Here is a 27,668-nt window from a genome sequence, read left to right on the forward strand (position 1 = left end):
TGTTCCAAAGTATCTCTGAATATCTTCTAGCAGTGAATGCGATTTGGCTGATATACAGCCAATGTGTGTATCTCAATGAATTGAGAAAGTGGTAAAGTGCTTATCTCGATGAGTTCAGCAAGTTGGAAGAAATCCACAATCTGTTCCAAAGTTTCTCTGAATATCTTCTCGCAGTGAATGCAATTTGGCTGATATTCTGCCAATGTGTGTATCTCAATGAAATGAGAAAGTGGGAAAGTGTTTACCTCCATCACTTCAGGAAGTTGGAAGAAATCCACAATCTGGTCCAAATTTTCTCTGAATACCTTTGAGAAGTGAATGCCATTTGGCTGATATTCTGCCAATGTGTGTATCTCAATGAATTGAGAAAATGGTCAAGTGCTCATCTCGATGAGTTCAGCAAGTTGGAAGAAATCCACAATCTGTTCCAAAGTTTCTCTGAATATCTTCTAGCAGTGAATGCGATTTGGCTGATATTCTGCCAATGTGTGTATCTCAATGAGATGAGAAACTGGTAAAGTGCTTACCTCGCTGAGTTGAGCAATTTGGAAGAAATCCACAATAGGTTGCAAAGTTTCTCTGAAAACCATCGAGCAGTGAATGCCATTTGGCTGATATTCAGCCAATGTGTGTATCTCAGTGAAGTGAGAAAGTGGTAAAGTGCTTATCTCGATGAGTTCAGCAAGTTGGAAGAAATCCACAATAGGTTGCAAAGTTTCTCTGAAAACCATCGAGCAGTGCATGCCATTAGGCAGATATTCCGCCAATGTGTGTATCTCAATGAATTGAGAAAGTGGTAAAGTGCTTATCTCGATGAGTTCAGCAAGTTGGAAGAAATCCACAATATGTTCCAAAGTTTCTCTGAATATCTTCCAGCAGTGAATGCGATTTGGCTGATATTCTGCCAATGTGTGTATCTCAATGAAATGAGAAACTGGTAAAGTGCTTATCTCGCTGAGTTCAGCAATTTGGAAGAAATCCACAATAGTTTGCAAAGTTTCTCTGAAAACCATCGAGCAGTGAATGCAATTTGACTGATATTCTGCCAATGTGTGTATCTCAATGAATTGCGAAAGTGGTAAAGTGCTTATCTCGATGAGTTCAGCAAGTTGGAAGGAATTCACAATCTGTTCCAAAGTTTCTCTGAATATCTTCTAGCAGTTAACGCGATTTGGCTGATATACAGCCAATGTGTGTATCTCAATGAATTGAGAAAGTGGTAAAGTGCTTATCTCGATGAGTTCAGCAAGTTGGAAGAAATCCACAATCTGTTCCAAAGTTTCTCTGAATATCTTCTAGCAGTGAATGAGATTTGCCTGATATTCTGCCAATGTGCGTATCTCGATGAAATGAGAATCTGGTAAAGTGCTTATCTCGCTGAGTTCATAATTTGGAAGACATCCACAATAGGTTGCAAAGTATCTCTGAAAAACATCGAGCAGTGAATGCCATTTGGCTGATATTCTGCCAATGTGTGTATCTCAATGAATTGAGAAAGTGGTAAAGTGCTTATCTCGATGAGTTCAGCAAGTTGGAAGAAATCCACAATCTGTTCCAAAGTTTCTCTGAATATCTTCTAGCAGTGAATGCGATTTGGCTGATATTCTGCCAATGTGTGTATCTCAATGAATTGAGAAAGTGGTAAAGTGCTTATCTCGATGAGTTCAGCAAGTTGGAAGAAATCCACAATCTGTTCCAAAGTTTCTCTGAATATCTTCTAGCAGTGAATGCGATTTGGCTGATATTCTGCCAATGTGTGTATCTCAATGGTATGAGAAACTGGTAAAGTGCTTATCTCGCTGAGTTGAGCAATTTGGAAGAAATCCACAATAGGTTCAAAAGTTTCTCTGAATATCTTCTAGCAGTGAATGAGATTTGGCTGATATTCTGCCAATGTGTGTATCTCAATGAAATCAGAAACTGGTAAAGTGCTTATCTCGATGAGTTCAGCAAGTTGGAAGAAATCCACAATCTGTTCCAAAGTTTCTCTGAATATCTTCTAGCAGTGAATGAGATTTGCCTGATATTCTGCCAATGTGTGTATCTCAATCAAATGAGAAACTGGTAAAGTGCTTATCTCGCTGAGTTCAGCAATTTGGAAGAAATCCACAAAAGGTTCCAAAGTTTCTCTGAAAACCATCGAGCATTGAATGCCATTTGGCTGATATTCAGCCAATGTGTGTATCTCAATGAATTGAGAAAGTGGTAAAGTGCTTGTCTCGATGCGTTCAGCAAGTTGGAAGAAATCCACTATCTGTTCCAAAGTTTCTCTGAATATCTTCTAGCAGTGAATGAGATTTGCCTGATATTCAGCCAATGTGTGTATCTCAATGAAATGAGAAAGTGTTAAAGTGCTTATCTCCATGACTTCAGGAAGTTGGAAGAAATCCACAATCTGTTCCAAAGTTTCTCAGAATACCTATGAGCAGTGAATGCCATGTGGCTGATATTCTGCCCATGTGTGTATCTCAGTGAATTGAGAAAGTTGTAAAGTGCTCATCTCCATGAGTTCAGCAAGTTGGAAGAAATCCACAATAGGTTCCAAAGTTTCTCCGAATAACTTCGAGCAGTGAATGCCATTTGATAATATTCTGCGAATGTGCGTATCTCAATGAATTGAGAAAGTGGTAAAAAGCTTATCTCGCTGAGTTCAGCAATTTGTAAGAAATGCATAATAGGTTGCAAAGTTTCTCTGAAAACCATCGAGCAGTGAATGCCATTTGGCTGATATTCTGCCAATGTGTGTATCTCAGTGAATTGAGAAAGTGGTAAAAAGCTTATCTCGCTGAGTTCAGCAATTTGGAAGAAATGCTCAATCGGATCCAAAGTTTCTTTGAAAACCATCGAGCAGTGAATGCCATTTGGCTGATATTCAGCCAATGTGTGTATCTCAGTGAACTGAGAAAGTGGTAAAGTGCTTATCTCGATGAGTTCAGCAAGTTGGAAGAAATCCACAATAGGTTGCAAAGTTTGTTTGAAAACAATCGAGCAGTGCATGCCATTAGGCTGATATTCCGCCAATGTGTGTATCTCAATGAATTGAGAAAGTGGTAAAGTGCTTATCTCGATGAGTTCAGCAAGTTGGAAGAAATCCACAATCTGTTCCAAAGTTTCTCTGAATATCTTCGAGCAGTGAATGCGATTTGCCTGATATTCTGCCAATGTGTGTATCTCAGTGTATTGAGAAAGTTGTAAAGTGCTTATCTCGATGAGTTCAGCAGGTTGGAAGAAATCCACAATCTGTTCCAAAGATTCTCTGAATATCTTCTCGCAGTGAATGCAATTTGGCTGATATTCTGCCAATGTGTGTATCTCAATGAAATGAGAAAGTGGTAAAGTGTTTACCTCCATCACTTCAGGAAGTTGGAAGTAATCCACAATCTGGTCCTAATTTTCTCTGAATACCTTTGAGAAGTGAATGCCATTTGGCAGATATTCTGCCAATGTGTGTATCTCAATGAATTGAGAAAATGGTCAAGTGCTCATCTCGATGAGTTCAGCAAGTTGGAAGAAATCCACAATCTGTTCCAAAGTTTCTCTGAATATCTTCTAGCAGTGAATGCGATTTGGCTGATATTCTGCCAATGTGTGTATCTCAATGAGATGAGAAACTGGTAAAGTGCTTACCTCGCTGAGTTGAGCAATTTGGAAGGAATCCACAATAGGTTGCAAAGTTTCTTTGAAAACCATCGAGCAGTGAATGCCATTTGGCTGATATTCAGCCAATGTGTGTATCTCAGTGAAGTGAGAAAGTGGTAAAGTGCTTATCTCGATGAGTTCAGCAAGTTGGAAGAAATCCACAATAGGTTGCAAAGTTTCTCTGAAAACCATCGAGCAGTGCATGCCATTAGGCTGATATTCCGCCAATCTGTGTATCTCAATGAATTGAGAAAGTGGTAAAGTGCATATCTCGATGAGTTCAGCAAGTTGGAAGAAATCCACAATCAGTTCAAAGTTTCTCTGAATATCTTCCAGCAGTGAATGCTTTTTGGCTGATATTCTGCCAATGTGTGTATCTCAATGAAAAGAGAAACTGGTAAAGTGCTTATCTCGCTGAGTTCAGCAATTTGGAAGAAATCCACAATAGGTTGCAAAGTTTCTCTGAAAACCCTCGAGCAGTGAATGCAATTTGACTGATATTCTGCCAATGTGTGTATCTCAATGAATTGCGAAAGTGGTAAAGTGCTTATCTCGATGAGTTCAGCAAGTTGGAAGGAATTCACAATCTGTCCCAAAGTTTCTCTGAATATCTTCTAGCAGTGAATGCAATTTGGCTGATATTCTGCCAATGTGTGTATCTCAATGAAATGAGAAAGTGGTAAAGTGTTTACCTCGATGACTTCAGGAAGTTGGAAGAAATCCACAATCTGTTCCAAATTTTCTCTGAATACCTTTGAGCAGTAAATGCCATTTGGCTGATATTCTGCCAATATGTGTATCTCAATGAATTGCGAAAGTGGTCAAGTGCTCATCTCGATGAGTTCAGCAAGTTGGAAGAAATCCACAATCTGTTCCAAAGTTTCTCTGAATATCTTCTAGCAGCGAATGCGATTTTGCTGATATTCTGCCAATGTGTGTATCTCAATGAATTGAGAAAGTGGTAATGTCCATCTCTCCATCCGTTCAGCAATTTGGAAGAAATGCTCAATCGGATCCAAAGTTTCTTTGAAAACCATCGAGCAGTGAATGCCATTTGGCTGATATACTGCCAATAAGTGTATCTCAATGAGATGAGAAACTGGTAAAGTGCTTATCTCGCTGAGTTGAGCAATTTGGAAGAAATCCACAATAGGTTCCAAAGTTTCTCTGAAAACCATCGTGCAGTGAATGCCATTTGGCTGATATTCAGCCAATGTGTGTATCTCAATGAATTGAGAAAGTGGTAAAGTGCTTATCTCGATGCGTTCAGCAAGTTGGAAGAAATCCACAATCTGTTCCAAAGTTTCTCTGAATATCTTCTAACAGTGAATGAGATTTGACTGATATTCTGCCAATGTGTGTATATCGATGAAATGAGAATCTGGTAAAGTGCTTATGTCGCTGAGTTCATAATTTGGAAGACATCCACAATAGGTTGCAAAGTTTCTCTGAAAAACATCGAGCAGTGAATGCCATTTGGCCGATATTATGCCAATGTGTGTATCTCAATGAATTGAGAAAGTGGTAAAGTGCTTATCTCGATGAGTTCAGCAAGTTGGAAGAAATCCACAATCTGTTCCAAAGTTTCTCTGAATATATTCTAGCAGTGAATGCGATTTGGCTGATATTCTGCCAATGTGTGTATCTCAATGGTATGAGAAACTGGTAAAGTGCTTATCTCGCTGAGTTGAGCAATTTGGAAGAAATCCACAATAGGTTGCAAAGTTTCTCTGAAAACCTTCGAGCAGTGAATGCCATTTGGCTGATATTCAGCCAATGTGTGTATCTGAATGAATTGAGAAAGGGGTAAAGTGCTTATCTCGATGAGGTCAGCAAGTTGGAAGAAATCCACAACCTGTTCCAAAGTTTCTCTGAATGTCTTCTAGCAGTGAATGAGATTTGGCTGATATTCTGCCAATGTGTGTATCTCAAAGAAATCAGAAACTGGTAAAGTGCTTATCTCGATGAGTTCAGCAAGTTGGAAGAAATCCACAATCTGTTCCAAAGTTTCTCTGAATATCTTCTAGCAGTGAATGCGATTTGGCTGATATTCTGCCAATGTGTGTATCTCAATGAAATGAGAAAGTGGTAAAGTGTTTATCTCGATGACTTCAGGAAGTTGGAAGAAATCCACAATCTGTTCCAAAGTTTCTCTGAATACCTTTGAGCAGTGAGTGCCATTTGGCTGATATTCTGCCAATGTGTGTATCTCAATGAATTGAGAAAGTGGTAAAGTGCTTATCTCGATGAGTACAGCAAGTTGGAAGAAATCCACAATCTGTTCCAAAGTTTCTCTGAATATCTTCTAGCAGTGAATGAGATTTGGCTGATATTCTGCCAATGTGTGTATCTCAATGAAATGTGAATCTGGTAAAGCGCTTATCTCGCGGTGTTCATAATTTCGAAGACATCCCCAATAGGTTGCAAAGTTTCTCTGAAAAACATCGAGCTGTGAATGCCATTTGGCTGATATTCTGCCAATGTGTGTATCTCAATGAATTGAGAAAGTGGTAAAGTGCTTATCTCGATGAGTTCAGCAAGTTGGAAGAAATCCACAATCTGTTCCAAAGTTTCTCTGAATATCATCTAGCAGTGAATGCGATTTGGCTGATATTCTGCCAATGTGTGTATCTCAATGGTATGAGAAACTGGTAAAGTGCTTATCTCGCTGAGTTCAGCAATTTGGAAGAAATCCACAATAGGTCGTAAAGTATCTCTGAAAACCATCGAGCAGTGAATGCCATTAGGCTGATATTCTGCCAATGTGTGTATCTCAATGAATTGAGAAAGGGGTAAAGTGCTTATCTCGATGCGTTCAGCAAGTTGGAAGAAATCCACAATCTGTTCCAAAGTTTCTCTGAATATCATCTAGCAGTGAATGCGAATTGGCTGATATTCTGCCAAAATGTGTATCTCAATGAAATGAGAAACTGGTAAAGTGCTTATCTCGCTGAGTTCAGCAATTTGGAAGAAATCCACAATCTGTTCCAAAGTTTCTCTGAATATCTTCCAGCAGTGAATGCGATTTGGCTGATATTCGGCCAATGTGTGTATCTCAATGAAATGAGTAACTGGTAAAGTGCTTATCTCGCTGAGTTCAGCAATTTGGAAGAAATCCACAATAGGTTCCAAAGTTTCTCTGAAAACCATCGAGCAGTGAATGCCATTTGGCTGATATTCTGCCAATGTGTGTATCTCAATGAATTGCGAAAGTGGTAAAGTGCTTATCTCGATGAGTTCAGCAAGTTGGAAGGAATTCACAATCTGTTCCAAAGTTTCTCTGAATATCTTCTAGCAGTGAATGCAATTTGGCTGATATTCTGCCAATGTGTGTATCTCAATGAAATGAGAAAGTGGTAAAGTGTTTATCTCCATGACTTCAGGAAGTTGGAAGAAATCCACAATCTGTTCCAAATTTTCTCTGAATACCTTTGAGCAGTGAATGCCATTTGGCTGATATTCTGCCAATATGTGTATCTCAATGAATTGCGAAAGTGGTAAAGTGCTCATCTCGATGAGTTCAGCAAGTTGGAAGAAATCCACAATCTGTTCCAAAGTTTCTCTGAATATCTTCTAGCAGTGAATGCGATTTGGCTGATATTCTGCCAATGTGTGTATCTCAATGAGATGAGAAACTGGTAAAGTGCTTACCTCGCTGAGTTGAGCAATATGGAAGGAATCCACAATCGGTTGCAAAGTTTCTCTGAAAACCATCGAGCAGTGAATGCCATTTGGCTGATATTCAGCCAAAGTGTGTATCTCACTCAAGTGAGAAAGTGGTAAAGTGCTTATCTCGATGAGTTCATAATTTGGAAGACATCAACAATAGGTTGCAAAGTTTCTCTGAAAAACATCGAGCAGTGAATGCCATTTGGCTGATTTTCTGCCAATGTGCGCATCTCAATGAATTGAGAAAGTGGTAAAGTGCATATCTCGATGAGTTCAGCAAGTTGGAAGAAATCCACAATCTGTTCCAAAGTTTCTCTGAATATCTTCTAGCAGTGAATGCGATTTGGCTGATATTCTGCCAATGTGTGTATCTCAATGGTATGAGAAACTGGTAAAGTGCTTATCTCGCTGAGTTGAGCAATTTGGAAGAAATCCACAATAGGTTCCAAATTTTCTCTGAAAACCATCGAGCAGTGAATGCCATTTGGCTGATATTCAGCCAATGTGTGTATCTCAATGAATTGAGAAAGTGGTAAAGTGCTTATCTCGATGAGTTCAGCAAGTTGGAAGAAATCCACAACCTGTTCCAAAGTTTCTCTGAATGTCTTCTAGCAGTGAATGAGATTTGGCTGATATTCTGCCAATGTGTGTATCTCAATGAAATCAGAAACTGGTAAAGTGCTTATCTCGATGTGTTCAGCAAGTTGGAAGAAATCCACAATCTGTTCCAAAGTTTCTCTGAATATCTTCTAGCAGTGAATGAGATTTGCCTGATATTCTGCCAATGTGTGTATATCAATCAAATGAGAAACTGGTAAAGTGCTTATCTCGCTGAGTTCAGCAGTTTGGAAGAAATCCACAATAGGTTCCAAAGTTTCTCTGAAAACCATCGAGCAGTGAATGCCATTTGGCTGATATTCAGCCAATGTGTGTATCTCAATGAATTGAGAAAGTGGTAAAGTGCTTGTCTCGATGCGTTCAGCAAGTTGGAAGAAATCCACAATCTGTTCCAAAGTTTCTCTGAATATCTTCTAGCAGTGAATGCGATTTGGCTGATATTCTGCCAATGTGTGTATCTCAATGAAATGAGAAAGTGGTAAAGTGTTTATCTCCATGACTTCAGGAAGTTGGAAGAAATGCACAATCTGTTCCAAAGTTTCTCAGAATACCTATGAGCAGTGAATGCCATGTGGCTGATATTCTGCCCATCTGTGTATCTCAGTGAATTGAGAAAGTTGTAACGTGCTCATCTCCATGAGTTCAGCATGTTGGAAGAAATCCACAATAGGTTCCAAAGTTTCTCCGAATAACTTCGAGCAGTGAATGCCATTTGATAATATTCTGCGAATGTGTGCATCTCAATGAATTGAGAAAGTGGTAATGTCCTTCTCTCGGTGAGTTCAGCCATTTTGAAGAAATGCTCTATCGGATCCAAAGTTTCTTTGAAAACCATCGAGCAGTGAATGCCATTTGGCTGATATTCTGCCAATGTGTGTATCTCAGTGAATTGAGAAAGTGGTAAAAAGCTTATCTCGCTGAGTTCAGCAATTTGGAAGAAATCCATAATAGGTTGCAAAGTTTCTCTGAAAACCATCGAGCAGTGAATGCCATTTGGCTGATATTCTGCCAATGTGTGTATCTCAATGAATTCAGAAAGTGGTAAAGTGCTTATCTCGATGAGTTCAGCAAGTTGGAAGAAATCCACAATCTGTTCCAAAGTTTCTCTGAATATCTTCGAGCAGTGAATGCGATTTGCCTGATATTCTGCCAATGTGTGTAGCTCAGTGAATTGAGAAAGTTGTAAAGTGCTTATCTCGATGAGTTGAGCAAGTTGGAAGAAATCCACAATCTGGTCCAAATTTTCTCTGAATATCTTCTAGCAGTGAATGCGATTTGGCTGATATTCTGCCAATGTGTGTATCTCAATGAATTGAGAAAATGGTCAAGTGCTCATCTCGCTGAGTTGAGCAATTTGGAAGAAATCCACAATAGTTTGCAAAGTTTCTCTGAAAACCATCGAGCAGTGAATTCCATTTGGCTGATATTCAGCCAATGTGTGTATCTCAGTGACGCGAGAAAGTGGTAAAGTGCTTATCTCGATGAGTTCAGCAAGTTGGAAGAAATCCACAATCTGTTCCAAAGTTTCTCTGAATATCTTCCAGCAGTGAATGCGATTTGGCTGATATTCGGCCAATGTGTGTATCTCAATGAATTGAGAAAGTGGTAAAGTGCTTATCTCGATGAGTTCAGCAAGTTGGAAGAAATCCACAATCTGTTCCAAAGTTTCTCTGAATATCTTCCAGCAGTGAATGCGATTTGGCTGATATTCTGACAATGTGTGTATCTCAATGAAATGAGAAACTGGTAAAGTGCTTATCTCGCTGAGTTCAGCAATTTGGAAGAAATCCACAAAAGGTTCCAAAGTTTCTCTGAAAACCATCGAGCAGTGAATGCAATTTGACTGATATTCTGCCAATGTGTGTATCTCAATGAATTGCGAAAGTGGTAAAGTGCTTATCTCGATGAGTTCAGCAAGTTGGAAGGAATTCACAATCTGTTCCAAAGTTTCTCTGAATATCTTCTAGCAGTGAATGCAATTTGGCTGATATTCTGCCAATGTGTGTATCTCAATGAAATGAGAAAGTGGTAAAGTGTTTATCTCCATGACTTCAGGAAGTTGGAAGAAATCCACAATCTGTTCCAAATTTTCTCTGAATACCTTTGAGCAGTGAATGCCATTTGGCTGATATTCTGCCAATATGTGTATCTCAATGAATTGCGAAAGCGGTCAAGTGCTCATCTCGATGAGTTCAGCAATTTGGAAGAAATGCTCAATCGGATCCAAAGTTTCTTTGAAAACCATCGAGCAGTGAATGCCATTTGGCTGATATTCAGCCAATGTGTGTATCTCAGTGAAGTGAGAAAGTGGTAAAGTGCTTATCTCGATGAGTTCAGCAAGTTGGAAGAAATCCACAATAGGTTGCAAAGTTTGTCTGAAAACAATCGAGCAGTGAATGCCATTTGGCTGATATTCCGCCAATGTGTGTATCTCAATGAATTGAGAAAGTGGTAAAGTGCTTATCTCGATGAGTTCAGCAAGTTGGAAGAAATCCACAATCTGTTCCAAAGTTTCTCTGAATATCTTCGAGCAGTGAATGCGATTTGCCTGATATTCAGCCAATGTGTGTATCTCAGTGTATTGAGAAAGTTGTAAAGTGCTTATCTCGATGAGTTCAACAAGTTCGAAGAAATCCAAAATCTGTTCCAAAGATTCTCTGAATATCTTCTCGCAGCGAATGCAATTTGGCTGATATTCTGCCAATGTGTGTATCTCAATGAAATGAGAAAGTGGTAAAGTGTTTACCTCCATCACTTCAGGAAGTTGGAAGTAATCCACAATCTGGTCCAAATTTTCTCTGAATACCTTTGAGAAGTGAATGCCATTCGGCAGAGATTCTGCAAATGTGTGTATCTCCATGAATTGAGAAAATGGTCAAGTGCTCATCTCGATGAGTTCAGCAAGTTGGAAGAAATCCACAATCTGTTCCAAAGTTTCTCTGAATATCTTCTAGCAGTGAATGCGATTTGGCTGATATTCTGCCAATGTGTGTATCTCAATGAGATGAGAAACTGGTAAAGTGCTTACCTCGCTGAGTTGAGCAATTTGGAAGGAATCCACAATAGGTTGCAAATTTTCTCTGAAAACCATCGAGCAGTGAATGCCATTTGGCTGATATTCAGCCAATGTGTGTATCTCAGTGAAGTGAGAAAGTGGTAAAGTGCTTATGTCGATGAGTTCATAATTTGGAAGACATCCACAATAGGTTGCAAAGTTTCTCTGAAAAACATCGAGCAGTGAATGCGATTTGCCTGATATTCTGCCAATGTGTGTATCTCAATGAATTGAGAAAGTGGTAAAGTGCATATCTCGATGAGTTCAGCAAGTTGGAAGAAATCCACAATCTGATCCTAAGTTTCTCTGAATATCTTCTAGCAGTGAATGCGATTTGGCTGATATTCTGCCAATGTGTGTATCTCAATGGTATGAGAAACTTGTAAAGTGCTTATCTCGCTGAGTTGAGCAATTTGGAAGAAATCCACAATAGGTTCCAAAGTTTCTCTGAAAACCATCGAGCAGTGAATGCCATTTGGCTGATATTCAGCCAATGTGTGTATCTCAATGAATTGAGAAAGTGGTAAAGTGCTTGTCTCGATGCGTTCAGCAAGTTGGAAGAAATCCACAATCTGTTCCAAAGTTTCTCTGAATATCTTCTAGCAGTGAATGCGATTTGGCTGATATTCTGCCAATGTGTGTATCTCAATGAAATGAGAAAGTGGTAAAGTGTTTATCTCCATGACTTCAGGAAGTTGGAAGAAATCCACAATCTGTTCCAAAGTTTCTCAGAATACCTATGAGCAGTGAATGCCATGTGGCTGATATTCTGCCCATGTGTGTATCTCAGTGAATTGAGAAATTTGTAAAGTGCTCATCTCCATGAGTTCAGCAAGTTGGAAGAAATCCACAATAGGTTCCAAAGTTTCTCCGAATAACTTCGAGCAGTGAATGCCATTTGATAATATTCTGCGAATGTGTGCATCTCAATGAATTGAGAAAGTGGTAATGTCCTTCTCTCGGTGAGTTCAGCAATTTGGAAGAAATGCTCTATCGGATCCAAAGTTTCTTTGAAAACCATCGAGCAGTGAATGCCATTTGGCTGATATTCTGCCAATGTGTGTGTCTCAGTGAATTGAGAAAGTGGTAAAAAGCTTTTCTCCCTGAGTTCAGCAATTTGGAAGAAATCCATAATAGGTTGCAAAGTTTCTCTGAAAACCATCGAGCAGTGAATGCCATTTGGCTGATATTCTGCCAATGTGTGTATCTCAATGAATTGAGAAAGTGGTAAAGTGCTTATCTCGATGAGTTCAGCAAGTTGGAAGAAATCCACAATCTGTTCCAAAGTTTCTCTGAATATCTTCGAGCAGTGAATGCGATTTGCCTGATATTCTGCCAATGTGTGTATCTCAGTGAATTGAGAAAGTTGTAAAGTGCTTATCTCGATGAGTTCAGCAAGTTGGAAGAAATCCACAATCTGTTCCAAAGTTTCTCTGAATATCTTCTCGCAGTGAATGCAATTTGGCTGATATTCTGCCAATGTGTGTATCTCAATGAAATGAGAAAGTGGTAAAGTGTTTACCTCCATCACTTCAGGAAGTTGGAAGAAATCCACAATCTGGTCCAAAGTTTCTCTGAAAACCATCGAGCAGTGAATGCCATTTGGCTGATATTCAGCCAATGTGTGTATCTCAGTGAATTGAGAAAGTGGTAAAGTGCTTATCTCGATGAGTTCAGCAAGTTGGAAGAAATCCACAACCTGTTCCAAAGTTTCTCTGAATGTCTTCTAGCAGTGAATGAGATTTGGCTGATATTCTGCCAAAGTGTGTATCTCAATGAAATCAGAAACTGGTAAAGTGCTTATCTCGATGTGTTCTGCAAGTTGGAAGAAATCCACAATCTGTTCCAAAGTTTCTCTGAATATCTTCTAGCAGTGAATGAGATTTGCCTGATATTCTGCCAATGTGTGTATCTCAATCAAATGAGAAACTGGTAAAGTGCTTATCTCGCTGAGTTCAGCAATTTGGAAGAAATCCACAATAGGTTCCAAAGTTTCTCTGAAAACCATCGAGCAGTGAATGCCATTTGGCTGATATTCAGCCAATGTGTGTATCTCAATGAATTGAGAAAGTGGTAAAGTGTTTATCTCCATGACTTCAGGAAGTTGGAAGAAATCCACAATCTGTTCCAAAGTTTCTCAGAATACCTATGAGCAGTGAATGACATGTGGCTGATATTCTGCCCATGTGTGTATCTCAGTGAATTGAGAAAGTGGTAATGTCCATCTCTCCATGCGTTCAGCAATTAGGAAGAAACGCTCAATCGGATCCAAAGTTTCTTTGAAAACCATCGAGCAGTGAATGCCATTTGGCTGATATTCTGCCAATGTGTGTATCTCAATGAGATGAGAAACTGGTAAAGTGCTTATCTCGCTGAGTTCAGCAATTTGGAAGAAATCCACAATAGGTTCCAAAGTTTCTCTGAAAACCATCGAGCAGTGAATGCCATTTGGCTGATATTCTGCCAATGTGTGTATCTCAATGGTATGAGAAACTGGTAAAGTGCTTATCTCGCTGAGTTCAGCAATTTGGTAGAAAACCACAATAGGTCGTAAAGTATCTCTGAAAACCATCGAGCAGTGAATGCCATTAGGCTGATATTCTGCCAATGTGTGTATCTCAATGAATTGAGAAAGGGGTAAAGTGCTTATCTCGATGCGTTCAGCAAGTTGGAAGAAATCCACAATCTGTTCCAAAGTTTCTCTGAATATCATCTAGCAGTGAATGCGATTTGGCTGATATTCTGCCAAAATGTGTATCTCAATGAAATGAGAAACTGGTAAAGAGCTTATCTCGCTGAGTTCAGCAATTTGGAAGAAATCCACAATCTGGTCCAAATTTTCTCTGAATATCTTCTAGCAGTGAATGCGATTTGGCTGATATTCTGCCAATGTGTGTATCTCAATGAATTGAGAAAATGGTCAAGTGCTCATCTCGATGAGTTCAGCAAGTTGGAAGAAATCCACAATCTGTTCCAAAGTTTCTCTGAATATCTTCTAGCAGTGAATGCGATTTGGCTGATATTCTGCCAATGTGTGTATCTCAATGAGATGAGAAACTGGTAAAGTGCTTACCTCGCTGAGTTGAGCAATTTGGAAGAAATCCACAATAGTTTGCAAAGTTTCTCTGAAAACCATCGAGCACTGAATTCGATTTGGCTGATATTCAGCCAATGTGTGTATCTCAGTGAAGCGAGAAAGTGGTAAAGTGCTTATCTCGATGAGTTCAGCAAGTTGGAAGAAATCCACAATAGGTTGCAAAGTTTCTCTGAAAACCATCGAGCAGTGCATGCCATTAGGCTGATATTCAGCCAATGTGTGTATCTCAATGAATTGAGAAAGTGGTAAAGTGCTTATCTCGATGAGTTCAGCAAGTTGGAAGAAATCCACAATAGGTTCCAAAGTTTCTCCGAATAACTTCGAGCATTGAATGCCATTTGATAATATTCTGCGAATGTGTGTATCTCAATGAATTGAGAAAGTGGTAATGTCCTTCTCTCGGTGAGTTCAGCAATTTGGAAGAAATGCTCAATCGGATCCAAAGTTTCTTTGAAAACCATCGAGCAGTGAATGCCATTTGGCTGATATTCAGCCAATGTGTGTATCTCAGTGAAGTGAGAAAGTGGTAAAGTGTTTATCTCCATGACTTCAGGAAGTTGGAAGAAATCCACAATCTGTTCCAAAGTTTCTCTGAATACCTATGAGCAGTGAATGCCATGTGGCTGATATTCTGCCCATGTGTGTATCTCAGTGAATTGAGAAAGTTGTAAAGTGCTCATCTCCATGAGTTCAGCAAGTTGGAATCAATCCACAATAGGTTCCAAAGTTTCTCCGAATAACTTCGAGCATTGAATGCCATTTGATAATATTCTGCGAATGTGTGTATCTCAATGAATTGAGAAAGTGGTAATGTCCTTCTCTCGGTGAGTTCAGCAATTTGGAAGAAATGCTCAATCGGATCCAAAGTTTCTTTGAAAACCATCGAGCAGTGAATGCCATTTGGCTGATATTCAGCCAATGTGTGTATCTCAGTGAAGTGAGAAAGTGGTAAAGTGCTTATCTCGATGAGTTCAGCAAGTTGGAAGAAATCCACAATAGGTTGCAAAGTTTGTCTAAAAACAATCGAGCAGTGCATGCCATTTGGCTGATATTCTGCCAATGTGTGTATCTCAATCAAATGAGAAACTGGTAAAGTGCTTATCTCGCTGAGTTCAGCAATTTGGAAGAAATCCACAATAGGTTCCAAAGTTTCTCTGAAAACCATCGAGCCGTGAATGCCATTTGGCTGATATTCAGCCAATGTGTGTATCTCAATGAATTGAGGAAGTGGTAAAGTGCTTATCTCCATGAGTTCAGCAAGTTGGAAGAAATCCACAATCTGTTCCAAAGTTTCTCTGAATATCTTCGAGCAGTGAATGCGATTTGCCTGATATTCTGCCAATGTGTGTATCTCAGTGAATTGAGAAAGTTGTAAAGTTCTTATCTCGATGAGTTCAGCAAGTTGGAAGAAATCCACAATCTGTTCCAAAGTTTCTCTGAATATCTTCTCGCAGTGAATGCAATTTGGCTGATATTCTGCCAATGTGTGTATCTCAATGAAATGAGAAAGTGGTAAAGTGTTTACCTCCATCACTTCAGGAAGTTGGAAGAAATCCACAATCTGGTCCAAATTTTCTCTGAATACCTTTGAGAAGTGAATGCCATTTGGCTGATATTCTGCCAATGTGTGTATCTCAATGAATTGAGAAAATGGTCAAGTGCTCATCTCGATGTGTTCAGCAAGTTGGAAGAAATCCACAATCTGTTCCAAACTTTCTCTGAATATCTTCTAGCAGTGAATGCGATTTGGCTGATATTCTGCCAATGTGTGTATCTCAATGAGATGAGAAACTGGTAAAGTGCTTACCTCGCTGAGTTGAGCAATTTGGAAGAAATCCACAATAGGTTGCAAAGTTTCTCTGAAAACCATCGAGCAGTGAATGCCATTTGGCTGATATTCAGCCAATGTGTGTATCTCAGTGAAGTGAGAAAGTGGTAAAGTGCTTATCTCGATGAGTTCAGCAAGTTGGAAGAAATCCACAATAGGTTGCAAAGTTTCTCTGAAAACCATCGAGCAGTGCATGCCATTAGGCTGATATTCCGCCAATGTGTGTATCTCAATGAATTGAGAAAGTGGTAAAGTGCTTATCTCGATGAGTTCAGCAAGTTGGAAGAAATCCACAATATGTTCCAAAGTTTCTCTGAATATCTTCCAGCAGTGAATGCGATTTGGCTGATATTCTGCCAATGTGTGTATCTCAATGAAATGAGAAACTGGTAAAGTGCTTATCTCGCTGAGTTCAGCAATTTGGAAGAAATCCACAATAGGTTGCAAAGTTTCTCTGAAAACCATCGAGCAGTGAATGCAATTTGACTGATATTCTGCCAATGTGTGTATCTCAATGAATTGAGAAAGGGGTAAAGTGCTTATCTCGATGCGTTCAGCAAGTTGGAAGAAATCCACAATCTGTTCCAAAGTTTCTCTGAATATCTTCTAGCAGTGGATGAGATTTGCCTGATATTCTGCCAATGTGTGTATCTCAATCAAATGAGAAACTGGTAAAGTGCTTATCTCGCTGAGTTCAGCAATTTGGAAGAAATCCACAATAGGTTCCAAAGTTTCTCTGAAAACCATCGAGCAGTGAATGCCATTTGGCTGATATTCAGCCAATGTGTGTATCTCAATGAATTGAGAAAGTGGTAAAGTGTTTATCTCCATGACTTCAGGAAGTTGGAAGAAATCCACAATCTGTTCCAAAGTTTCTCAGAATACCTATGAGCAGTGAATGACATGTGGCTGATATTCTGCCCATGTGTGTATCTGAGTGAATTGAGAAAGTTGTAATGTGCTCATCTCCATGAGTTCAGCAAGTTGGAAGAAATCCACAATAGGTTCCAAAGTTTCTCCGAATAACTTCGAGCAGTGAATGCCATTTGATAATATTCTGCGAATGTGTGCATCTCAATGAATTGAGAAAGTGGTAATGTCCTTCTCTCGGTGAGTTCAGCAATTTGGAAGAAATGCTCTATCGGATCCAAAGTTTCTTTGAAAACCATCGAGCAGTGAATGCCATTTGGCTGATATTCTGCCAATGTGTGTATCTCAGTGAATTGAGAAAGTGGTAAAAAGCTTATCTCGCTGAGTTCAGCAATTTGGAAGAAATCCATAATAGGTTGCAAAGTTTCTCTGAAAACCATCGAGCAGTGAATGCCATTTGGCTGATATTCTGCCAATGTGTGTATCTCAATGAATTGAGGAAGTGGTAAAGTGCTTATCTCGATGAGTTCAGCAAGTTGGAAGAAATCCACAATCTGTTCCAAAATTTCTCTGAATATCTTCGAGCAGTGAATGCGATTTGCCTGATATTCTGCCAATGTGTGTATCTCAGTGAATTGAGAAAGTTGTAAAGTTCTTATCTCGATGAGTTCAGCAAGTTGGAAGAAATCCACAATCTGTTCCAAAGTTTCTCTGAATATCTTCTCGCAGTGAATGCAATTTGGCTGATATTCTGCCAATGTGTGTATCTCAATGAAATGAGAAAGTGGTAAAGTGTTTACCTCCATCACTTCAGGAAGTTGGAAGAAATCCACAATCTTGTCCAAATTTTCTCTGAATACCTTTGAGAAGTGAATGCCATTTGGCTGATATTCTGCCAATGTGTGTATCTCAATGAATTGAGAAAATGGTCAAGTGCTCATCTCGATGAGTTCAGCAAGTTGGAAGAAATCCACAATCTGTTCCAAACTTTCTCTGAATATCTTCCAGCAGTGAATGCGATTTGGCTGATATTCTGCCAATGTGTGTATCTCAATGAGATGAGAAACTGGTAAAGTGCTTACCTCGCTGAGTTGAGCAATTTGGAAGAAATCCACAATAGGTTGCAAAGTTTCTCTGAAAACCATCGAGCAGTGAATGCCATTTGGCTGATATTCAGCCAATGTGTGTATCTCAGTGAAGTGAGAAAGTGGTAAAGTGCTTATCTCGATGAGTTCAGCAAGTTGGAAGAAATCCACAATAGGTTGCAAAGTTTCTCTGAAAACCATCGAGCAGTGAATGCGATTTGGCTGATATTCTGCCAATGTGTGTATCTCAATGAAATGAGAAACTGGTAAAGTGCTTATTTCGCTGAGTTCAGCAATTTGGAAGAAATCCACAATAGGTTGCAAAGTTTCTCTGAAAACCATCGAGCAGTGAATGCAATTTGACTGATATTCTGCCAACGTGTGTATCTCAATGAATTGCGAAATTGGTAAAGTGCTTATCTCGATGAGTTCAGCAAGTTGGAAGGAATTCACAATCTGGTCCAAAGTTTCTCTGAATATCTTCTAGCAGTGAATGCGATTTGGCTGATATACAGCCAATGTGTGTATCTCAATGAATTGAGAAAGTGGTAAAGTGCTTATCTCGATGAGTTCAGCAAGTTGGAAGAAATCCACAATCTGTTCCAAAGTTTCTCTGAATATCTTCTAGCAGTGAATGAGATTTGCCTGATATTCTGCCAATGTGTGTATCTCGATGAAATGAGAATCTGGTAAAGTGCTTATCTCGCTGAGTTCATAATTTGGAAGACATCCACAATAGGTTGCAAAGTATCTCTGAAAAACATCGAGCAGTGAATGCCATTTGGCTGATATTCTGCCAATGTGTGTATCTCAATGAATTGAGAAAATGGTCAAGTGCTCATCTCGATGAGTTCAGCAAGTTGGAAGAAATCCACAATCTGTTCCAAAGTTTCTCTGAATATCTTCTAGCAGTGAATGCGATTTGGCTGATATTCTGCCAATGTGTGTATCTCAATGGTGTGAGAAACTGGTAAAGTGCTTATCTCGCTCAGTTGAGCAATTTGGAAGAAATCCACAATAGGTTCAAAAGTTTCTCTGAATATCTTCTAGCAGTGAATGAGATTTGGCTGATATTCTGCCAATGTGTGTATCTCAATGAAATCAGAAACTGGTAAAGTGCTTATCTCGATGAGTTCAGCAAGTTGGAAGAAATCCACAATCTGTTCCAAAGTTTCTCTGAATATCTTCTAGCAGTGAATGCGATTTGGCTGATATTCTGCCAATGTGTGTATCTCAATGAAATGAGAAAGTGGTAAAGTGTTTATCTCCATGACTTCAGGAAGTTGGAAGAAATCCACAATCTGTTCCAAAGTTTCTCAGAATACCTATGAGCAGTGAATGCCATGTGGCTGATATTCTGCCCATGTGTGTATCTCAGTGAATTGAGAAAGTTGTAAAGTGCTCATCTCCATGAGTTCAGCAAGTTGGAAGAAATCCACAATAGGTTCCAAAGTTTCTCCGAATCACTTCGAGCAGTGAATGCCATTTGATAATATTCTGCGAATGTGCGTATCTCAATGAATTGAGAAAGTGGTAAAAAGCTTATCTCGATGAGTTCAGCAATTTGTAAGAAATGCATAATAGGTTGCAAAGTTTCTCTGAAAACCATCGAGCAGTGAATGCCATTTGGCTGATATTCTGCCAATGTGTGTATCTCAGTGAATTGAGAAAGTGGTAAAAAGCTTATCTCGCTGAGTTCAGCAATTTGGAAGAAATCCTTAATAGGTTGCAAAGTTTCTCTGAAAACCATCGAGCAGTGAATGCCATTTGGCTGATATTCTGCCAATGTGTGTATCTCAATGAATTGAGGAAGTGGTAAAGTGCTTATCTCGATGAGTTCAGCAAGATGGAAGAAATCCACAATCTGTTCCAAAGTTTCTCTGAATATCTTCGAGCAGTGAATGCGATTTGCCTGATATTCTGCCAATGTGTGTATCTCAGTGAATTGAGAAAGTTGTAAAGAGCTTATCTCGATGAGTTCAGCAAGTTGGAAGAAATCCACAATCTGTTCCAAAGTTTCTCTGAATATCTTCTCGCAGTGAATGCAATTTGGCTGATATTCTGCCAATGTGTGTATCTCAATGAAATGAGAAAGTGGTAAAGTGTTTACCTCCATCACTTCAGGAAGTTGGAAGAAATCCACAATCTGGTCCAAATTTTCTCTGAATACCTTTGAGAAGTGAATGCCATTTGGCTGATATTCTGCCAATGTGTGTATCTCAATGAATTGAGAAAATGGTCAAGTGCTCATCTCGATGAGTTCAGCAAGTTGGAAGAAATCCACAATCTGTTCCAAAGTTTCTCTGAATATCTTCTAGCAGTGAATGCGATTTGGCTGATATTCTGCCAATGTGTGTAACTCAATGAGATGAGAAACTGGTAAAGTGCTTACCTCGCTGAGTTGAGCAATTTGGAAGGAATCCACAATAGGTTGCAAAGTTTCTCTGAAAACCATCGAGCAGTGAATGCCATTTGGCTGATATTCAGCCAATGTGTGTATCTCAGTGAAGTGAGAAAGTGGTAAAGTGCTTATCTCGATGAGTTCAGCAAGTTGGAAGAAATCCACAATAGGTTGCAAAGTTTCTCTGAAAACCATCGAGCAGTGCATGCCATTAGGCTGATATTCCGCCAATGTGTGTATCTCAATGAATTGAGAAAGTGGTAAAGTGCTTATCTCGATGAGTTCAGCAAGTTGGAAGAAATCCACAATCAGTTCCAAAGTTTATCTGAACATCTTCTAGCAGTGAATGCGATTTGGCTGATATTCTGCCAATGTGTGTATCTCAATGAATTGCGAAAGTGGTAAAGTGCTTATCTCGATGAGTTCAGCAAGTTGGAAGGAACTCACAATCTGTCCCAAAATTTCTCTGAATATCTTCTAGCAGTGAATGCAATTTGGCTCATATTCTGCCAATGTGTGTATCTCAATGAAATGAGAAAGTGGTAAAGTGTTTATCTCGATGACTTCAGGAAGTTGGAAGAAATCCACAATCTGTTCCAAATTTTCTCTGAATACCTTTGAGCAGTGAATGCCATTTGGCTGATATTCTGCCAATATGTGTATCTCAATGAATTGCGAAAGTGGTCAAGTGCTCATCTCGATGAGTTCAGCAAGTTGGAAGAAATCCACAATAGGTTGCAAAGTTTCTCTGAAAACCATCGAGCAGTGAATGCCATTTGGCTGATATTCAGCCAATTTGTGTATCTCAGTGAAGTGAGAAAGTGGTAAAGTGCTTATCTCGATGAGTTCAGCAAGTTGGAAGAAATCCACAATAGGTTGCAAAGTTTCTCTGAAAACCATCGAGCAGTGCATGCCATTAGGCTGATATTCTGCCAATGTGTGTATCTCAATGAAAAGAGAAACTGATAAAGTGCTTATCTCGCTGAGTTCAGCAATTTGGAAGAAATCCACAATAGGTTGCAAAGTTTCTCTGAAAACCATCGAGCAGTGAATGCAATTTGACTGATATTCTGCCAATGTGTGTATCTCAATGAATTGCGAAAGTGGTAAAGTGCTTATCTCGATGAGTTCAGCAAGTTGGAAGTAATTCACAATCTGTCCCAAAGTTTCTCTGAATATCTTCTAGCAGTGAATGCAATTTGGCTCATATTCTGCCAATGTGTGTATCTCAATGAAATGAGAAAGTGGTAAAGTGTTTATCTCGATGACTTCAGGAAGTTGGAAGAAATCCACAATCTGTTCCAAATTTTCTCTGAATACCTTTGAGCAGTGAATGCCATTTGGCTGATATTCTGCCAATATGTGTATCTCAATGAATTGCGAAAGTGGTCAAGTGCTCATCTCGATGAGTTCAGCAAGTTGGAAGAAATCCACAATAGGTTGCAAAGTTTCTCTGAAAACCATCGAGCAGTGAATGCCATTTGGCTGATATTCTGCCAATATGTGTATCTCAATGAATTGCGAAAGTGGTCAAGTGCTCATCTCGATGAGTTCAGCAAGTTTGAAGAAATCCACAATCTGTTCCAAAGTTTCTCTGAATATCTTCTAGCAGCGAATGCGATCTGGCTGATATTCAGCCAATGTGTGTATCTCAATGAATTGAGAAAGTGGTAATGTCCATCTCTCCATGCGTTCAGCAATTAGGAAGAAACGCTCTATCGGATCCAAAGTTTCTTTGAAAACCATCGAGCAGTGAATGCCATTTGGCTGATATTCTGCCAATGTGTGTATCTCAATGAGATGAGAAAGTGGTAAAGTGCTTATCTCGCTGAGTTCAGCAATTTGGAAGAAATCCACAATAGGTTCCAAAGTTTCTCTGCAAACCATCGAGCAGTGAATGCCATTTGGCTGATATTCAGCCAATGTGTGTATCTCAATGAATTGAGAAAGTGGTAAAGTGCTTATCTCGATGAGTACAGCAAGTTGGAAGAAATCCACAATCTGTTCCAAAGTTTCTCTGAATATCTTCTAGCAGTGAATGAGATTTGGCTGATATTCTGCCAATGTGTGTATCTCAATGAAATGAGAATCTGGTAAAGCGCTTATCTCGCTGTGTTCATAATTTCGAAGACATCCCCAATAGGTTGCAAAGTTTCTCTGAAAAACATCGAGCTGTGAATGCCATTTGGCTGATATTCTGCCAATGTGTGTATCTCAATGAATTGAGAAAGTGGTAAAGTGCTTATCTCGATGAGTTCAGCAAGTTGGAAGAAATCCACAATCTGTTCCAAAGTTTCTCTGAATATCATCTAGCAGTGAATGCGATTTGGCTGATATTCTGCCAATGTGTGTATCTCAATGGTATGAGAAACTGGTAAAGTGCTTATCTCGCTGAGTTCAGCAATTTGGAAGAAATCCACAATAGGTCGTAAAGTATCTCTGAAAACCATCGAGCAGTGAATGCCATTAGGCTGATATTCTGCCAATGTGTGTATCTCAATGAATTGAGAAAGGGGTAAAGTGCTTATCTCGATGCGTTCAGCAAGTTGGAAGAAATCCACAATCTGTTCCAAAGTTTCTCTGAATATCATCTAGCAGTGAATGCGATTTGGCTGATATTCTGCCAAAATGTGTATCTCAATGAAATGAGAAACTGGTAAAGTGCTTATCTCGCTGAGTTCAGCAATTTGGAAGAAATCCACAATCTGTTCCAAAGTTTCTCTGAATATCTTCCAGCAGTGAATGCGATTTGGCTGATATTCGGCCAATGTGTGTATCTCAATGAAATGAGAAAATGGTAAAGTGCTTATCTCGCTGAGTTCAGCAATTTGGAAGAAATCCACAATAGGTTCCAAAGTTTCTCTGAAAACCATCGAGCAGTGAATGCCATTTGGCTGATATTCTGCCAATGTGTGTATCTCAATGAATTGCGAAAGTGGTAAAGTGCTTATCTCGATGAGTTCAGCAAGTTGGAAGGAATTCACAATCTGTTCCAAAGTTTCTCTGAATATCTTCTAGCAGTGAATGCAATTTGGCTGATATTCTGCCAATGTGTGTATCTCAATGAAATGAGAAAGTGGTAAAGTGTTTATCTCCATGACTTCAGGAAGTTGGAAGAAATCCACAATCTGTTCCAAAGTTTCTCTGAATATCTTCTAGCAGTGAATGAGATTTGCCTGATATTCTGCCAATGTGTGTATCTCAATCAAATGAGAAACTGGTAAAGTGCTTATCTCGCTGAGTTCAGCAATTTGGAAGAAATCCACAATAGGTTGCAAAGTATCTCTGTAAACCATCGAGCAGTGAATGCCATTAGGCTGATATTCTGCCAATGTGTGTATCTCCATGAATTGAGAAAGTGGTAAAGTGCTTATCTCGATGCGTTCAGCAAGTTGGAAGAAATCCACCATCTGTTCCAAAGTTTCTCTGAATATCTTCTAGCAGTGAATGCGATTTGGCTGATATTCTGCCAATGTGTGTATCTCAATGAAATGAGAAAGTGGTAAAGTGTTTACCTCCATGACTTCAGGAAGTTGGAAGAAATCCACAATCTGTTCCAAAGTTTCTCTGAATACCTATGAGCAGTGAATGCCATGTGGCTGATATTCGGCCCATGTGTGTATCTCAGTGAATTGAGAAAGTTGTAAAGTGCTCATCTCCATGAGTTCAGCAAGTTGGAAGAAATCCACAATAGGTTCCAAAGTTTCTACGAATAACTTCGAGCAGTGAATGCCATTTGATAATATTCTCCGAATGTGTGTATCTCAATGTATTGAGAAAGTGGTAATGTCCTTCTCTCGGTGAGTTCAGCAATTTGGTAGAAATGCTCAGTCGGATCCAAAGTTTCTTTGAAAACCTTCGAGCAGTGAATGCCATTTGGCTGATATTCAGCCAATGTGTGTATCTCAGTGAAGTGAGAAAGTGGTAAAGTGCTTATCTCGATGAGTTCAGCAAGTTGGAAGAAATCCACAATAGGTTGCAAAGTTTGTTTGAAAACAATCGAGCAGTGCATGCCATTAGGCTGATATTCCGCCAATGTGTGTATCTCAATGAATTGAGAAAGTGGTAAAGTGCTTATCTCGATGAGTTCAGCAAGTTGGAAGAAATCCACAATCTGTTCCAAAGTTTCTCTGAATATCTTCGAGCAGTGAATGCGATTTGCCTGATATTCTGCCAATGTGTGTATCTCAGTGTATTGAGAAAGTTGTAAAGTGCTTATCTCGATGAGTTCAACAAGTTCGAAGAAATCCAAAATCTGTTCCAAAGATTCTCTGAATATCTTCTCGCAGTGAATGCAATTTGGCTGATATTCTGCCAATGTGTGTATCTCAATGAAATGAGAAAGTGGTAAAGTGTTTACCTCCATCACTTCAGGAAGTTGGAAGTAATCCACAATCTGGTCCAAATTTTCTCTGAATACCTTTGAGAAGTGAATGCCATTTGGCAGATATTCTGCCAATGTGTGTATCTCAATGAATTGAGAAAATGGTCAAGTGCTCATCTCGATGAGTTCAGCAAGTTGGAAGAAATCCACAATCTGTTCCAAAGTTTCTCTGAATATCTTCTAGCAGTGAATGCGATTTGGCTGATATTCTGCCAATGTGTGTATCTCAATGAGATGAGAAACTGGTAAAGTGCTTACCTCGCTGAGTTGAGCAATATGGAAGGAATCCACAATCGGTTGCAAAGTTTCTCTGAAAACCATCGAGCAGTGAATGCCATTTGGCTGATATTCAGCCAAAGTGTGTATCTCACTCAAGTGAGAAAGTGGTAAAGTGCTTATCTCGATGAGTTCATAATTTGGAAGACATCAACAATAGGTTGCAAAGTTTCTCTGAAAAACATCGAGCAGTGAATGCCATTTGGCAGATATTCTGCCAATGTGTGTATCTCAATGAATTGAGAAAGTGGTAAAGTGCATATCTCGATGAGTTCAGCAAGTTGGAAGAAATCCACAATCTGTTCCAAAGTTTCTCTGAATATCTTCTAGCAGTGAATGCGATTTGGCTGATATTCTGCCAATGTGTGTATCTCAATGGTATGAGCAACTGGTAAAGTGCTTATCTCGCTGAGTTGAGCAATTTGGAAGAAATCCACAATAGGTTCCAAAGTTTCTCTGAAAACCATCGAGCAGTGAATGCCATTTGGCTGATATTCAGCCAATGTGTGTATCTCAATGAATTGAGAAAGTGGTAAAGTGCTTATCTCGATGAGTTCAGCAAGTTGGAAGAAATCCACAACCTGTTCCAAAGTTTCTCTGAATGTCTTCTAGCAGTGAATGAGATTTGGCTGATATTCTGCCAATGTGTGTATCTCAATGAAATCAGAAACTGGTAAAGTGCTTATCTCGATGTGTTCAGCAAGTTGGAAGAAATCCACAATCTGTTCCAAAGTTTCTCTGAATATCTTCTAGCAGTGAATGAGATTTGCCTGATATTCTGCCAATGTGTGTATCTCAATCAAATGAGAAACTGGTAAAGTGCTTATCTCGCTGAGTTCAGCAGTTTGGAAGAAATCCACAATAGGTTCCAAAGTTTCTCTGAAAACCATCGAGCAGTGAATGCCATTTGGCTGATATTCAGCCAATGTTTGTATCTCAATGAATTGAGAAAGTGGTAAAGTGCTTGTCTCGATGCGTTCAGCAAGTTGGAAGAAATCCACAATCTGTTCCAAAGTTTCTCTGAATATCTTCTAGCAGTGAATGCGATTTGGCTGATATTCTGCCAATGTGTGTATCTCAATGAAATGAGAAAGTGGTAAAGTGTTTATCTCCATGACTTCAGGAAGTTGGAAGAAATCCACAATCTGTTCCAAAGTTTCTCAGAATACCTATGAGCAGTGAATGCCATGTGGCTGATATTCTGCCCATCTGTGTATCTCAGTGAATTGAGAAAGTTGTAAAGTGCTCATCTCCATGAGTTCAGCATGTTGGAAGAAATCCACAATAGGTTCCAAAGTTTCTCCGAATAACTTCGAGCAGTGAATGCCATTTGATAATATTCTGCGAATGTGTGCATCTCAATGAATTGAGAAAGTGGTAATGTCCTTCTCTCGGTGAGTTCAGCCATTTTGAAGAAATGCTCTATCGGGTCCAAAGTTTCTTTGAAAACCATCGAGCAGTGAATGCCATTTGGCTGATATTCTGCCAATGTGTGTATCTCAGTGAATTGAGAAAGTGGTAAAAAGCTTATCTCGCTGAGTTCAGCAATTTGGAAGAAATCCATAATAGGTTGCAAAGTTTCTCTGAAAACCATCGAGCAGTGAATGCCATTTGGCTGATATTCTGCCAATGTGTGTATCTCAATGAATTCAGAAAGTGGTAAAGTGCTTATCTCGATGAGTTCAGCAAGTTGGAAGAAATCCACAATCTGTTCCAAAGTTTCTCTGAATATCTTCGAGCAGTGAATGCGATTTGCCTGATATTCTGCCAATGTGTGTAGCTCAGTGAATTGAGAAAGTTGTAAAGTGCTTATCTCGATGAGTTGAGCAAGTTGGAAGAAATCCACAATGTGGTCCAAATTTTCTCTGAATATCTTCTAGCAGTGAATGCGATTTGGCTGATATTCTGCCAATGTGTGTATCTCAATGAATTGAGAAAATGGTCAAGTGCTCATCTCGCTGAGTTGAGCAATTTGGAAGAAATCCACAATAGTTTGCAAAGTTTCTCTGAAAACCATCGAGCAGTGAATTCCATTTGGCTGATATTCAGCCAATGTGTGTATCTCAGTGACGCGAGAAAGTGGTAAAGTGCTTATCTCGATGAGTTCAGCAAGTTGGAAGAAATCCACAATCTGTTCCAAAGTTTCTCTGAATATCTTCCAGCAGTGAATGCGATTTGGCTGATATTCGGCCAATGTGTGTATCTCAATGAATTGAGAAAGTGGTAAAGTGCTTATCTCGATGAGTTCAGCAAGTTGGAACAAATCCACAATCTGTTCCAAAGTTTCTCTGAATATCTTCGAGCAGTGAATGCGATTTGCCTGATATTCTGCCAATGTGTGTATCTCAGTGTATTGAGAAAGTTGTAAAGTGCTTATCTCGATGAGTTCAACAAGTTCGAAGAAATCCAAAATCTGTTCCAAAGATTCTCTGAATATCTTCTCGCAGTGAATGCAATTTGGCTGATATTCTGCCAATGTGTGTATCTCAATGAAATGAGAAAGTGGTAAAGTGTTTACCTCCATCACTTCAGGAAGTTGGAAGTAATCCACAATCTGGTCCAAATTTTCTCTGAATACCTTTGAGAAGTGAATGCCATTCGGCAGAGATTCTGCAAATGTGTGTATCTCCATGAATTGAGAAAATGGTCAAGTGCTCATCTCGATGAGTTCAGCAAGTTGGAAGAAATCCACAATCTGTTCCAAAGTTTCTCTGAATATCTTCTAGCAGTGAATGCGATTGGCTGA

This window comes from Carcharhinus amblyrhynchos, chromosome 11 (assembly GCF_965287045.1).
Source record: "Carcharhinus amblyrhynchos chromosome 11, sCarAmb.v2.hapA, whole genome shotgun sequence".
NCBI classification, from domain to species: Eukaryota; Metazoa; Chordata; class Chondrichthyes; order Carcharhiniformes; family Carcharhinidae; genus Carcharhinus; species Carcharhinus amblyrhynchos.